The following is a 17279-nucleotide window of genomic DNA, read 5'->3' as shown; positions in this document are numbered from 1 at the left end:
ATGGTCTCTTACGGAAGGAGGTCCATGGGGTGACACTATTAGTTACCGCACTGGGTGACGCCAATCCTAGTAACGCCACTGGTTTCTAACCAGACTGTCGTAATGGTCCCAAACACTGTCAACTTGATGGTATTTCGAATCAAACGAAAGTTTCTTTACAAAGACGTCTCCATAATTGCATGGACGGGTCCAGGGGCGCCCGCAGAGTTATGGAAGGGGGGAAACTTGTAGTGGCAAGTACCCCACCCTCTTGCCCCTATGTGCGGGCGCCCATGGGCGGAACTATGTTTTCGAGAACAGATGTGATGTATTTCACTGTCTATAATACTCTCAATAATTCCGTATAGTTAGGAGTTGCTTCTCTTTGAACACATGTTTACAAGATTTTCTGTTATAATTTGTTGAATTTGTTTTGATATGTTAAAACTAGACATTGTAATATTGGACGCAGGCGACACGATTTTTACTGAAATAGACTATTATAGAAAACAGCTAAGGACACTGAGCAGTCTGTCTGCTTGCCAGTCTGATTCAAATTAGATCTCCAGTGACATGAGTAGATTGCTCGTTTACACTGAGGGCTTTCGTTTAGTTTTTGAAACGCAAATAAGTTGACAGTGTTTGGGACCTTCTGGCAACAATCAGGTTAGAAATTATAAATTGATGAAAGAAGTGACTAAGTTTTGTGCATTTTTTAAAAAATATCTTTGATGCTTTTCATTTTTAAATCGGAGTGATATAAACAAATGGGAGAGTGGGAATACTGTAGTAATATATATTTCATCTTTAAAAATAGATAGCATCACCATTATCGTTACATTTTCATTATCTTTATTATAAATATTACGAGCTCTACCTTGTTAGCAAAATATAGACGTATGATATTGTATTGATTATACGGATCCAAATTTCATGTTTTAGTATACAATTTTAATTTAGTATTCTTAGTACATAGTACAATATTCAGTATAAAGATTATTTCTAAGTGTATATGCCAGTAGTTAAGGGGGATACTATACGTACAATGGGAATTAGCATTACAGACCCCCCTTGGGAACATATACGTACAAGGGAAATCTAACATGGCGAAAAATCGTGGGTCAATATACGTACAAGGGAAATTAACATGGGAATAAATCGTGGGTTAATATACGTACAAGGGGAATTTAATATGGGAATAAATCGTGGGTCAATATACGTACAAGGGGAATTTAACATGGGATTTTTTTTATTTTTTTTTTAAAAATTTAAAAAGAAGGGGTAGGCAATTGAAAGGCTATCTCTTTTCGAGAAATATGGCTGGCCCTGAAAAGGGCCTTTGGGTTTTCTTCTTCTTCTGCTTCTAATTTCTTCTTTTTCTCCACCAAGTTCTTATTTTATCTCCTACACTCTTTCTCTTCTCTTCTTTTTTTTCTCCTGCTCTTCTTTCTTCTTCTCTTCCTCCTCTTCTTTCTTCCTCTTCTCATTTTCTTCTTCTTTTTCAATTTTTTCGTTCCATTTGCTTATTCTTATTCTTTCCTCTTCATCCTCCTTCTCCTCCTTTATCTCTTTCATGACACCACTAATCTTGTCCTTTACCTTTTTTAAGTTATTAATTTCCATCTTTACACGATGGGGACTATAGGAATAATGGTTAACATCTGCTCCATCATTCCTAAGTTGTCTAAAACGTCTTGCAATGTTTGTATTTTGTCCATTTGGTTAGAAGCCATCTTCTTTGTAGAATGGTTTGAACGACGAATACTGTGGGTTCTTATAGTGAAAGCGCGGACGTGAAGGAAAACATCCCCCTAAAAACATAAAATTGATCTTACCTAGATCATAACCAAAGAAACAACAACGCGCGGACGTGAAGGAAAACATCCCCCTACTTTTCTCATTTCATATAATAAAACCCAAACTATACTCTCCACCTACGCTAAGAAACCCATAATCTACTATTCACACGAACTTACGTGAACGGTTACGAACACAAACACATACCCTCACATTTTTTAAAAAAAAGAGTTAGTGTTTATATTCACACTACTCTACCTACACACATTGGCAAATCGATCGTTATTTCTTTTCTAGAGTATTGGGTAGCCCTGAAAAGGGCTGTTTTTGAACTCCAGATGCACCTATCTAATGGTTGCACCTTCCTGGCCTGGCGCCACACACGCATCTTCTTCCCCAGTCTTCTTTCACCTTTCTTCTTGGGAGTGCAGAGGCAGGATATGTGGCTTCAGAATCCCAATTTTCGGTTTCTGGGATTCTGAAATTTCTTCTTCTCTCCTTTTCCTCCTCCTCCTCTTCTTTGTTTCTTCTCTCCTCCTCTTCTTTTCTTCTTCTTTCCTCCTCCTCTTTCATTCTTGCTTCTTCGACAATGGCCTCCGCGGCCAGTTCATTTAGTATGCGCCTGGCATATTCCAGGTGCATCTGGAGTTCTAACAGTTTCACAATTCTGGTGTTCATTCTTCTGGTGTTGATCAATCAACAAGGGTAGCTAGACTGCCGAACGAGTTTCAATTTATAGTGAAAGCGCGGACGTGATGGAAAACATCCCCCTAAAAACATAAAATTGATCTTACCTAGATCATGACCCAAAACAACAACGCGCGGACCTAAAAGAAACACTCACCTTTTTATGCTACCCATCACTATTTTAAAATTTTTATAAATCACTTCAATAGACTATCCACATACGCAAAGCAATCCTATCTAACCCCAAATATACACCTCTAACAGCCAAAAAAACAAACATCATTTTAATCTACTATCCATACCAACGTACGTGAGCACTTACAAACACAAACACACAAGCACATACCCTCACATTTTTTTAAAAAAGAGTTAGTGTTTATTTTCACACTACTCTACCTACACACATTGGCAAATCGATCGTTATTTCTTTTCTAGAGTATTGGGTAGCCCTGAAAAGGGCTGTTTTTTGTTTGCTATGGCATTCTTTTTTTAGTTTCTAAGAATGCGATGTCCTCTGAGGATAGACTTTCTGGCGATAGGTCTGCTTCTTCGGAAAGAGAAGAAGAACTCTTTGGTGTCGATACGACAATCGACAAAGCCTCTGTCAGCTTCAGGTTGCTGCTGTTGTTGTTGTTGCTGATGTCTCTGAAGTCTGTACTTCTCTGTCCATTCCTCTTTTTCCCTGTTCATTTCTTCTCTGAAGAGCTCTTCTATCAGGTCTTCAGTGACTTTTAACATTCTCACATTCTCTATTTCTTCTGGCTTCGGTATCAGACTGTGTCTGACCCTATGCAAATTCACGTAGGCTTCGTTGAGCTTAGCTAGTTTGGAGCACATCTTCTTAGGAGGATGAGTCGACAATGGATGGTTAGACTGGAAACAACCCCGGTTCTTAAAGTCAAAGCGCGGACGTGAAGGAAAACATCCCCCACACGGTTTTCGAGCCGCAACGTTCAGTGAGTGTCATGAGAGGGATAGTAAGAAATCAAAGAGCATCAATCCAACATTCTTATAGCTCAACAAAAGACAAAGGCATTTTTTTTCAAAACACAACATTTTTTATTCAAAAATCACTTAACACTAAACAACAACTCTAACATTTTTTAACAATAATCCAACAATATAACATCAAACAATTTTTTCAAATCACAAACATGTTTTTCTCAATTGACAATCTACTTTAAACAGGGCTGACAACGTTGTGAATGAAATTGTGATTTCCACTGTTGGAAGTCATTAGGCCATTGATGGACACTACGTTTCCTAGCTTGAGACAAAAGATAAGCATAATGGTCACAAAACCATCGATCTACTTTCACATCGTTTCTAGCAGAAGAACGAGGATCAAAATGAGTCACTAAATGTTCTAAGGAATAGCCCAGGCTGCGATGATGCAGAAAATACACACAGTACTGTCCACACACCAAGGAATCTGTGCCTTGTAATTTCACGTTACTGAATCGGGTAGTTTGAGCATTTCTTCTCATAAAGTCGATGATATCGTCTTCCAAAGGGGGCAATCCATACGAATCGAAATATTCCACACATCCTTCTTGAGGAAAGTAGACGACTACCCAGTGGGTTCCTGGGAGATGACTGTCGTCCGTGTTGATCACGTAAGCTTGATGGTCTTTAGGTTTGCGATGAGGTAGTTCATCTTTAGCACAGACTACAGGATTCCAAGAAGCCGTATACGAACTGTGGTTTAAAAGGTAATAAAGTTCCCAGGTATCCATTGATTTGTGTTGTTTTTTCTTCTTCACAGGTAATAATAAGTCGTCAATTCGATCCTGACTTTTTGCTTGAAAATGTCTGACAAATAACCGTTTCTTCGTTTCGTCTCCTCACTTTGATTCAGGAGAGCTTCGATACGATGGATCTCTTGAGTGGTTAATGGTGGACAAGAATGTTCACGCAAGTCTTTATACCACTGGTGCAACACGTCTTTGTCCGAGATGAGACTCCAAGCATCGTCCAGATACTCGTCCAATTTTTCTTCTTGACTCAACATCAGGCATTTATCGTGTTGAATTTGACTGGGATGATCGTTTTGACATCCATAGCAATTTTTCTTGATCAACTCCGTCATTTTTTCCACCAAGTGTTTGGCAAAACAGGAGACTAAATGGGCTTCTTGTTCTGGCCATCTCGATTTCATTATGACAACTTCTTCGTCTTTGTCTTGAGATTCTCCTTCCATGGTCTCCTCACATTTCATCTCCAAAGTTTCTCCACTAGCTAAAGAGGGATAACAGTCTTCCATGACTTCTAGTAATCTAGAATGACTTCTCTCAAACTGTTGATTTCTATGGTATTATCGAATTCTGCATACAGGATGACGTTCACTGTGTTCCCTGCTTCCAGTGGACTCGCAAACTGAATTTCCACATGAATTTGGCCGGATTTTATAGGGTGGAAATGTCCCTCGTCGCTGCCTTGGTCTGGAGTGAAATCGAAAGCCCACAAAGCATAGCCTCCTGCATAATCGTCGTACGTAATGCCGTGACTGGTGTTGGTTCCTAACTGTCCGGTAGCTTCGTACAGGGACAAGTACGATCTCAAATAATTCTTCGCGGCACCAAAGTTAGGCTCGAAAGGTCGGGTACACAAGGTCTTGCCATCGCGACTGACTTCAATCTTGGACACATTGTAATGCTTAAACTCAAAAGGATTTTCGTTGTAGACTCCATTGAAGGCTGAATTCTTGACGATACCAACAATCAAACGTTTGGGTAACTGTCCTTGGAACAGATGATCTTCGATCATGGATCGCTGTCCAGCAGGAATGGTGAAGGTTTTCACTTCTACGCGTCGTATCGGATACTTGGCGGTTGTTCTGCTCAATGTCTGACTGATGTCGTTACCTACTTTAGGTAACACTTCCACACGACGCACGTAGAGTCTGGCTTCATGGATGATGGCTTTGTAAGTGGCATCAGCAGCAGCCATCAAATGGAAAGCAGCACTACTGCGATTTAGTCTCAGGTGGATAAACGTGAGGCTGTCGGAGACGCAGTCACCGCCGTGGCAGGTCGTGGTTTGCGAGTGTAAGGTTGCGTCCTGGCCGAAGTGCCTCTCTTGCGACTAGTTTTCTTCTGTGGACTTTTCTTTTTCTGGGGACTTTTTTTCTGTTTCTTTTTCTGGGGGCTTCTTTTCTTTTTCCGGGGTGGTGGTGTCTGGTCAGAGGAGGGTCCTGCCACTGGAGAAGTTCTCCTTGGGGACCTGGTCTTTTTCTTTTTCTTCTTGGGGCTTCGTTGGACTTTTGTCTTGGGGATAACTTTGGGGGCATTAGGATCCCATCTTAAGAGTGAGCGAATGATGACCCCTCCCAGAGTACCGCTCCCTCCAGGTTTCAAAATGATTTGTTTTTTGGTTTGAGTGTCGATCGGGGATCGGCCAGTTGGACAAAAGCGACTTTGTTTCGATCGAAAAAGCGTTGGGTTTGATGAGGAATCTGAATGATTTCTTGGAGTATTTGACGTGCCGTCACCGTGAACCATCGTAAGACTTCTTTGAGACTAGCTTCTAAGACACGAGCTCGTGTTTGTGGATTTTTTTCTCGACTGATGCCATACAAGGCACGAATCAATTTGACGGGAAGATGCGACTGAAGGGACGTCATGTTCACACTGTGTGAGACAGACGAAAAAGGGTCTGAGGTTTTTATAGATTTTTTTATGGGGAGTGAAATGAAGTCGAGGACGGAGACGTGTACAGGACAGGCCCTCCGTCTTGGCACCAGTGGTGAAACAAGTGGGTACGAAATCGCAAATCCTCGGGGGTCGTAGGTTTCAAATCGACGAGTAAATAGGCGTGTGGAGTTTGAGTGGCATCGTCGTACGCCTGAGTCAGCCAAGGCGTTCCTAACTGTTTGGCTAAGACTTGCACTTGCAATTTATCTCGAGGGCTTTTAAACAAGACCACGTAATGCGCATTGAGACTGATGGTGCGATGGGCTTTACTTTGTTGAAACAAATTTTGGGTGATGTAAACGACACTGGCATTACGGTGATGCCCTTTGCGCGTGAACCACAGTTTAATTTCTTCTTCGTCTTCTCCTAACATGTCGTCGAAAATGACCAAATGGGTTTGACGGGAGTCAGAGACGATGCTGTCGTCTTCTTTAGGAATGCCTTCCACAAACACGACGGAATCGCCTTGACTTTCTCGCAAGAGGCTGTACGCCGATTGCCACTCTTTGTAACACCACACGATCCGCTGAGGTGGCCGATCGATCAAATGATGTTTATGTTCGATCAAACGTTTGACGAATTCGGTTTTGCCTGAACCGCTAGGTCCAGCAATGAGCATGTTAAAGGGATGGCGAAGATACAAAGCCTCCCAACTGGCACGATCTAAGTGTTCGTCGATGACTTTGACAGTAGAGGAAGAGGGAGCAGAGACAGCAGAGGTAGCCATTGTGTGAGAAATGTCACTTGTGACACGAAAAACAAACAAGACAAGAGTTTATATACTTTTTCAGAACACGTTTATTGAATGTTTTTTTTTCAAACATGAATACGAAAGACAAAAATACATAAAAGCCAAAGGCTTAAGTACAAGGATAAAAGGTACATGATAACCATGAACGTGGAATAAAAACAAGTGTCTGTACAACATGTTTTGGGTAATGTTCTAACCAGTTCTATAGTAGGGGGTAAGGTCACACAAGTGTCCTCCCGAAAGGGTCTTTCAGGTCTGTCCACGACAGTCCTGTCCTGGGTGACGGGTTCTTCTGGCACCGTCACTAACACGGGTTGAAAAGTAACTTTTTTCCTTGAACAACTCTAGTGCATACTGGGCCACTTCTTGGGTCCAAGCCTCAAAACCCCATTCTTTCCAGGCACGGACATCTGTCCAATGGGGATGTAAGTCACAAGCTACACACACATCGTCATACACGTCTTGGGTAGCTAAAAGTTGACGAATCTTTTTTTCCTGTTGAGGTCGAGAAGTATCCAGATGAAAACGCAAGGCTTTGAGCAAAAGGAGTTTTTCGTGACCATTTAAGGCCATTGAGGTGGTAAGTACTGATCGTAAAGAGTCCACAAAGAATCGGCTGGTAAACGAAATCCCAGAAAACAAGTCACTAAGACACACACCACTTGTCGTCCCAAATTGAATGGATAAAATTCTTGTAATAATTGATGGTAATGATCCACGGTTTGAATATGGTCATTGAGTACCTTCCACGGAATCTGTTGAATGATATGTGACATAATCCGTGGCATGGCAACTTGATTTTAGAGTGTCTTTGTTTCGGAAGCAATAAAGGTAATTTCTAACCAAACATGTTCGTTCTCCAGTAGGGAATTTAAATGTTACATACTGTAACTGAAACGTCAGACTTTGTCTAGATGTTTCGTCTTTTTTTAAGCAGATTCCATGTAAGAAATGTTGGTAATCCTTTAACTCGTCTTCCTCAATACGTTGCAGTAAGTGAATCTCGAAGTAACCAAAATTACGAACGTCTGGTCCATCATCATCATTCACAAACTGAAAGTGTTCAACAAGGTCTGACCACTGAAAAAATTTCTGACGAATCAGTCCTCTTATACCATTCAGGTACCAGTGGTTAAAGATCTGGTGACGTAACGGACGCAATTGTTCTTTACGTTTCACTTGTATTTTCACCAGCTCTCGGTAAATCCTTTCTCTCAATTCCTCAGGCAAGCCCAAAATGTTCTCTTGTAAAGTATCCATAAGTATATACACTGTTTTTGGAATCGTTGGGTGGTGGCCAATAGCCTCGTTTAACTTTGTGCCTAATGTAATATCCACTCATAATCAGTCTTCTTGTACTTTGGAACATAGCATAATTTAAAAACGGACGAATCACTTTGAGTTTGCGTTTCACTTGTATTTTGATCAGCTCTCGGTAAATGCGTTCTCTCAACTCCACAGGCAAAGCACGAATGTTCTCTAGCAAAGTATCCATGAATAGGTCATACTAAATCCTCTTTGGTCTGACACAAGAAATGTACTGTTTGCACAAACATGGTTTTACTTCAGTGTCGAATTTAAATCGTTCAGTCACTAATTTGCACATTACAATTCGTTCAGAAGTTTCCTCTTTCACCAAATTGACATTGTGTTCAAGATGTTGGTAATTCGTTAACTCTTCCTCTGGAATTCGATGCAGTACGTTTACAATGATGTAGGTAGAATCGCCCATACCAAACCAATCCTTTTTAAAACTAGAGGATCGTTGATCAATGTCTGTCCGATGGAACACTTTCAATTGAATCAATCCTTGTATAGCCTTCAGGTACCAGTGGTTCAAACACCGGTGACGTAACGGATGCAATTGTTCTTTACGTTTCACTTGTATTTTCACCAGCTCTCGGTAAATGCGTTCTCTCAACTCCACAGGCAAAGCACGAATGTTATCTTGTAAAGTATCCATGAACAGATGATGGTAAGAAGTTACTTCAATGTCTCGGTCCCAATAAGGGTAAGTAATGACAATTCGGTGACCATCGAACATGTTCTACGTAGGCCGAATCTTGCGGTTCCCAGTGGTGAAGTGACACACCGCAACTGAAGCACTTGACTTTATCTCCTTCGCCCAAGTAGAAAAATCCGGCTTTGGCTAATTCTTCGGGGGTCGGTCCTCCCAGATACTTAGGCCATTTTCCTTTGAACGATTGAAGACGATTTTCAAAGTCGCAGTATTCCGACAAACGCACAGGGAACGAATATTCGTCTTTCACAGGTTCGTTTCGATGAGGGTTGAGTGACATGGGTAGGAGTTTGCTCAGGGCTGGATGACATCCGTAAGGGGGTAGACGTGAAGGTGAACATTCCCCTTTAAAACGAAACCCAGTAAAATGTCCAAGAGGACGAGCGGCATCACTTTCGCATCCCACAGGTTTGACACGCACAGCATCACTTTCCATGATAGGGGTAGGGACACTAAAGTTCCCATGATGCTTTACGGCATCGCTCAGGTCACAAGGTACAGCATCGTAACCATCGCAAGGCTCACAATCGCATTCCACTTCCGAAGCCTCACACTTGAATTGTGCCTTTCTAAACAACTTGTTCTGTGTTTCTCTGAAAGTATTCATCTTGTTCGCTCGGTCTTGGTAGTCACAATGAACTATCGATCTTGACCATAGCCCCTTTTTATACTAGTCGCAATGCAGTCTCCAGCTTGTACATCTTTCCTTTTTTACGTTTTTTATGTCCTGTTCTGGAAGGTACCGTCTCTAAGGTACCGTCAACATTGTACCGTAGTGTGATGGGTGGAAAGGCCATAGAAAGGTAAGGGCAGTGCGGAGACCATCGAGTATGTTCCAGAATAGCTGAATCTTTATAGATACACAGATCCATTCGTATCTTCAGTCCGCAAGCGAAACACTGTACCTCGTATCCCAATCCTGACTCAGGTCCCAAGTAGACAAATCCTGTTCTAGCTAAAACATGCGAAGAAGGTAATCCTTCCCTATCCGTAGGCCATTTCTGAAACGTGTCCAATCGACGGGCACAATCACAATAGTCAGGTAAGAAGACTGGAAAATGGTAGGGTTTGAACTTGGAGTTCTCATCGGGTTTCTCACTCGATTCTTGCTGTGGCGAAGTCATCTTTCTGGGGTAACTATCCTCTTACAACCAATGTTTTGTACCAACGTGTCCATATGGTAAGGTGAAATGATTGGGAAGTCGCACTCGCTTCTGGTACACGATTTGATAGACTTTTTCCAAGGGCCGACTGACGATGTGCTGAGTGGGTAAACGTACAATCTTGTTCGGTTGATAGGTGGTCAGCTTAAAGTTTCCATCCTCTCTCGATTGCAAGGCTTCTTTCAATACCCCAAAGTTGACCACTCGACTGGTACGATGATTCAGAGTCAGTCCTTTCACTTTGCACGTCGTGTGCACTTCTCCTTGTTTGTCCCGGTATTCGTAGCCGTAATTTTTGGGACCGCCACTGACAAAACTTAGAATCTTGTCGTCGGGATGCTCGTCTGTCCAGGCTCCTAAACGGTCTCCTTCGATGTCAGGGTGATGTTGAATCGGGTGATGGATGTAAATGCAACTGTCCGTGTCAAAGTACAGGACTCGTTCCCCTAACAGTTCTAAAGCTTCGTACAATTTTAGGCGAGCATGGGCTGTCACGTAAGCCGCAATGATGACATTTCCAAAAGGGTCGTCTTGTACAAAGTCCAGATCTTCTTCGTAATTGACCAAGATTAAATCCTCGCGAACGACGTCCACGTGTTTCATGTATTTGGTTTTGTCGTGAATCATCTGAAAGTAGCGGGAAGGTTCTGTCAAATATTCCGTCTTGGGTAAACACGGTCGTTGTGCCATTTTACCCCACAAGCAATTTAACATCACTTTGGCAAACGATCGCCTGCCTTCGTTTTTCTCGATGTGGTCTAAAGTGATGCCTTCTTGTTCGTAGTATTTCTCTTTGAATTGTATTTGGTCTTCGGGAGTGTGACACCAGGAAGGATAGCCGCTAGCTTCTTGTTTCAGTTTCAAAAAGGCATCCACGTAGTCGGCGAAAATGCCTTTCTGACTGGGGTCACCCTTGTGGTATTGTTGTGTCTTGGGAAAGTGGCAAATTTCGTACACTTCTAACAGTTGGTATCCCATGTCCATACCTTTGAACAATTCTACGCTGACCCAGGTTACAGTCAAGGCCCGTTCTTCCTGGCTGTGCTGACAAGGTTGGTCTTGGTTGCACGTTTCGGCACAAGTACGGCACAAGGGAAACATCAGTTTGCCTTGACAATGGTGAGGTAAGACGGGATGGTATAGGTTCGTGGGAGGCAAAACTTTGCACTTGATCAAGCCTTCGTATTGTCGAATGTTTTTCAGGTCGATGTGTTCCGTCAGCAATTGTGGGTGCCCTACAGGAAAGCGACAATATTTGCACACGTAGGGATACAGCGAACACACGTCCAAGTATTTGATTTCTTCTCCTTTCTCTTCGTCGGCTTGGTACAGCAAACAGGTGGCATTGGTTCTTCCTCCGTACAAACTATCCCTCGGGTTCAGTGGGTCCATGAACTGGTAACTTTCCACGAGACCTTTAAACTCGGGATCGGTTTTCATACGGTGATCGTACTCGTGTTCCCACATTTCCACCACTTGGTATCCTTCCTGTTCTAACTTTAGGCGCCGCTGACAAGTGTCCTGGTACAAGTCTTCCATGGTTCGTTGTAAAAACTGATTTTTAGTGCTACGATCAGGGTAACAGACGGGACATCCGTGAAATAAGCAGCCGTTAAACTCGTACTCGATCTTGGGATTTTCTAAGTCCCAGCCATCGACCGAATGCGTTCCGATGGTCTTTTCGCCCCCTCCGTTGCGGGCATGCTGAATCCACTTGTCTTCCTTGTCGCACAAGTAATGTAACCAGCGTAGGGCTTTGACCGAGTATTGACGCTTGACATAGTGGGTCGTTTGAGGACTGATGACAGCTACGGTGTTTTCAGGCATGAATCGTTGCCGGTACACTAAGGAACACGCTTTGGCAATGGTGCAAGCTTCTTTCAAAGGATCGACCCCTCCGTGTTCCATGAACAGTTCTCGAAATTTTCCACAGCAACGTCGTAAAATGTCCACGTCGGAACGACAATACTTTAACATTTCTTCCTGAAAGTCGAAAGGGTCCGAGGCGTGAGCCTGGTACCAAGTGTAGAAAGCTTCTCGTTGTTCGGTACGCATGTTGTCGGGGTCGTAATAGTGAGCCTCAGGCAAATGGGGTAGAACGGCGTGTTGATTGGCTTCCGTGTTGAAAAAGTGTGGAAAGTACCCTTTAGCCATTTCTGTCATTCCAAACGTTTTAGGCATTCGACTCAAAGGCATGGCCAAAAAGCTCATCGAATCTTTAAACTGTACTTGTCCCACTTGCATGAAAATGATTTTGGCTCCGTTCAAAGTCACTTTAGGACGCTCGGTGCCTTGTTCCGTATAGTACCTCAAAAGAAACTGTCCATCGTATCCGGAGAAATTGTGAGCCATCACCGTGGCATGACGATGACAATCTCCGTAAAGTTCGATGTCCTCTTAGCTCCACGTCTTGTCGATGGGGTCTAAGACCCATTGGGCAAAATCGGCTAACGTGTTCGGTCCCCGAAAGATTTTTTCACGTCCTCCAGGAATCTTGCTGCAGTGAGGGCAATGACTGAAAATAGGTTCTTGAATGCACTTCTCGCACACTCGATGAGCCACGCAGAAATTAGGAATGTGAATGCCGGTCTCTTGCATGCATTCTAAATCGAAAAAGATGAAATTGCCTTTCTTCTTGTGACCATCCTCTTTCTCTGGTGGGGGTTGGTATTTTTGCACGTAGCATTGGTGTTCCAAGTCCACGATGTGGTGACAAATGTGACATTTTTTCTTTTCTGAACATACGTGTGCTTTGGTATTATTGGTACGTATGACTTGTTCACACGTAGAGCACAATCTCAGGAGTTGACAAGCGCATTTCTTCTGTGAACCTTGCGTTTTCAGATGTTGTTGGTAACAGGTAGGGCTGACAAACGTGCGCAGACAAGTTGAACAAGGCACTGGTTCTTCGCTCAGACAGGGTGAAGAGGCCAAACATCCTGAGCATTTCAATCCACAATGCTTGTGTTGCTCTCGATTATTATAACCATGGTCACATTTCTCACAGTAATAACCGTATCCCAGGAATCCGGTGATACTGGTAATGGTATCGAAATGGTCATCGTGATAATAAACATGAATGTATTTTCCGTCCTTAAAATCTTGCGCTCGAAACAACAGAGGCCCGCGCATTTCTTGAGGGTGCACTTTCTTGCAATTTTTGCATCTCAGGAATGCCACAGGGTGTGTCCTTGGACAGGCCAGCTTGTTGCAACAGGAGTTCTGCTTCGTTTCGTTGTTTGGCTCGATAGGAACGTTGAATAGTGTTCCAGGTTCTTTTCCATTCTACCGTGTCGTTCTTGTTGGCATAGGTTCGTCCCACCACGATGGCACGGGCTAAACACATCTGGTCATGAGGATTGTGAATTTGGACAAGGCTACGCTTAATGCTGCGAAGCTCGTTCACCAATAACATCTTTGTGCGTCCGGTCCCTTGAGGAGGAGAGACGTGGGTCATGTCCAATGTGGCTTTACCATCGGTGATGTCAAACTGATCATTAGATTGTTGTACGTGTTGAATCTTGTCCATGACTTTGGAAGCGGTCAATTCTGCAGGGGTGCTAAACTCGATCCAAACAGGGGATTTCAAACCGTCGTGTTGTATGGAAAGTCTCAAGCGATCGTCTTCTTTGGGTTGACATTGTCGTTTGAGTGAGGTGAGCAAAGAATCCCACACCCCAGTGATAAACACTTCTGCTTTCTCTAACGGCACTTCAGCCTTGAAATCTTTAAACTTCACCGTGTATTTGTAAGCCGTGGTTCTAAATTTTCTAGACGAGCGCTTTTCCGTCTCTCGAATGGAATAGTATTTTTCAGGGTTGAATAAGGGTGGTGAACTTAGTTTAGAGGGTTTGGATTCAGGTTCACTCATGTCCTCTTCAAAATCACTGGCATGAATTTGTGCCAATATTTCAGCCCTGGTACGAGGCGATAGATCACGTTTCTGCCTCTTAGTTTCTTCTTCTTCTTTCTTCTCGAATGAATGGGATCGTTTCATCTTGAGTGCAAAACGTCAAATGACTCAAGTTTAAACACCATAGACTAATTTATAGTCATAGCAGACCAGCGTATATAAAAGGGTGTGTGTCTTGTCGTTTCACTATTCATTTCACTCTCAAGCCGAACACAACGATGGAAGAGACTAACCAAATCGAACGTTTCGTCAGAGCTTTGCGAGGGGTCATTAGAAAATTCTCTTCAGACCAGCCCACGGACTACTCTCCTTCCTTTCGAGATAAAAGTCAAGATACTTGCTATATCTGTCAGAAGAAAGGGCATTGGTCTTCAGAGTGTCCAGACCGTCAAAAAAGAACAAAAACAGGGGCTAAAAAAGACAAAAGTCAAGATACCTGTTATTATTGTAAAGAAAAAGGACATTGGTCTCCAGATTGCCCAAAAAAGAAACAAGAGGAATCAGAAGAAAAGAGGAATTCTTCAGAAGAAGAGAGGGATTCTTCAGAGGAAGAGAGGGATTCTTCTGAGGAAGAAAGAAGACAGGTGAAGAAAAAGAAACAGGAGAAAAAAAAGAAGAAGGGAAGAAAGCGAGGAGGAAGAAGAAGAAGAAGAGGAAAAGAGTGTGACGGTGAAGAAATTTAAAAAACAGAGAGACTAAACAAGGAGACAGAAGAAATCAATGAACTTTTAATTAAAGTGTTGTGTTATGAATTGTGAATTGGATTGTAAAAAAATGGAGAAAAGAATAAATTAATGATACAAGGTAAGTGTCTTTGAGTTTTGATTTTAAAATAAGAAGCTACACTCACGCACTCATACACAGAAACGTACTATAAGGGTAAAATGGGTGGGTTTTTTTTTTTTTTGTTTTTTTTTTTTGAGTTATTGACAAATTGAAATTGTATTTCTTTTCGAGAAATGTGAGTGGCCCTGAAAAGGGCCTTTTTTCTTTATGGTGTAGGGTTGAGTTTAAACAATCAACTTTAACTGCCTTAAGCCTTTGCCACGGCCAAGGCCTACTTCTGGACTGCGTAATGTTGATGATGATGATTGGGTTGAAATCACTAAGGGTGGTACGGTAGGCTTAGTCACAGGGTTGACGTGTTTAGCTCGGGAAGGTCGTATTCTCTTCGGTCGTGATAAAGAAGTCTGATACATTTGTTTCAGACTTTTTAACTCCGCTAAAATGTCCAACAGTACCGTGACCGTTTGATTTTCACCCTCTTGTTTCTTTGCTGCTACTTCTTCTTGCTGTTGTTGCTGTTGTTTTTTTCTTACCTCTTCTTCTTGCTGCTGTTGCTGTAAGAGAAAAGCTTGTTCCGCTTCCTTTTGTCGTTGTATAAATTTCTCCAATTCTTCTTTCTGTCTCTGTCTAAAATTCTCCACTTGCGGTAATGAAGAAGGTAACGCAGGTTCCGGAACAAATTCTTGCGAGGAGAGAAAATCCACAAAATCCCAATTCACCTCTTCTGAAAGTAAGTCCGGGTTCCCTTGGGCAGTCTCCCCTGTTGGTGCACCCCAATGGATCGTTTTCTGAATTTCCGTCATGTTGAATCACTGTCGTATAGATTGACTGCACACAAGCGCTAGCGAATCTATATAGACCAACTGACGTCACAGACTGCTCTCTTCGGATTGGATGCGAGCTGACTGAATTTTGTAACGCGTGTTCGGATTGGTGAATGAACTCAATCCGTTTCAATCCTTCCTCTACCTATAAATAAGCGCAGTTCACTGCATTGATTCACCTGTTCTCGGCGCCTCAACATGTGGACCGATGTGCACTCTTCAACGCTTGTGTCAACGATGATGTTCAGGACGGACATGCTCATGTATGTCCGATCGAAGTGGACCATTGTCCACAGGACAAACACCAGCCTGTGGATACGTAGGATCTACGTTGAAAGACAAGGATGCCTGAAAAGGGTGCTAATTTACGGGCCAACAGTGAGACACAGCCTAAGGACAAGAAGAAGACCAATGCGGTGCCCTTTATGTTAATAGATACATTAACATAAACCCAAAGGCCCTTTTCAGGGCCAGCCATATTTCTCGAAAAGAGATAGCCTTTCAATTGCCTACCCCTTTTTTTAAATTTAAAAAAAAAAAAAAAAAAAAATCCCATGTTAAATTCCCCTTGTACGTATATTGACCCACGATTTATTCCCATGTTAAATTCCCCTTGTACGTATATTAACCCACGATTTATTCCCATGTTAAATTCCCTTGTACGTATATTGACCCACGATTTTTCGCCATGTTAAATTTCCCTTGTACGTATATGTTCCCAAAGGGGGTCTGTAATGCTAATTCCCATTGTACGTATAGTATCCCCCTTAACTACTTATGCCGGAGTGACCAACGCGAAATATTCTTCGAAAATTTATCTGTCAAAGGGGTATGAACAAATTCCAGTCCGAAGTGAAGACATAGGAAGACTTGCCGTTGTAACTCCAGATGGGATGAACCAATTGGTAGTCATGCCATTTGAGGCCCAGAATGCGCAAACTGTTTTCACCCGACGGATGAGGAATTACTCGAAACGTTAAGAGGAAATTGTGTTTCGACAGCTACTTGGGACGATCATATCATTTTGCTGAGAAGAGTTCTGGAGTGACTTAGGCAAACGGGACTTAACACACGACCATCTAAATGCCATGTTGGGTTTAGGAAACTAACCTACCTAGGTCAATCCTTCAGCGAAGACAAGTTAACCCCAACTCTAAAGTTGAGCAGCTTGGGGACACGGTATAAGCGACCACTAAAACGGGAGTTCGATCTATATTGGGACTGGCAGAGTATTATCGTAGGTATGTGGTTTCTACAGTGCTATTGGTAGCAAACTGAGCAACTTAATTTGGGGAAAAAGGCTCCGAAGAATGTCTTTCTTACTGACACTTCTGACAGAGGTCTAGGGGCTGTGCTTTTGCAAGAGTATGATGGAAATTTATTATTTGTTTATTGGGCAAGACGTTCATAGTTCCGGGAGAGTAGCATGCATTCTCTCGTTACAATTGTCCAAGGGACGGGTATCTGGAATTGTGAAAGACACGGAACCTTAAAGATTCAGAGAGAGTCTGCTACGATAGAATTGAGCGAGCGAGCGTTGAAAGCACAAAGTATTTTTCTTAATCTCATACATTTTGTTGTTTGATACCAGTTGTAACTGTTTGTTGAATTTATTTGCTTTAAATTCATACATTAATTTTCCTTTGGTATCAGTTTGGAAGATAATT

This window comes from Sinohyriopsis cumingii, chromosome 15 (assembly GCF_028554795.1).
Source record: "Sinohyriopsis cumingii isolate HCF-2022 chromosome 15, ASM2855479v2, whole genome shotgun sequence".
Classification (NCBI taxonomy): Eukaryota; Metazoa; Mollusca; class Bivalvia; order Unionida; family Unionidae; genus Sinohyriopsis; species Sinohyriopsis cumingii.
This window is presented reverse-complemented; position numbering follows the sequence as displayed.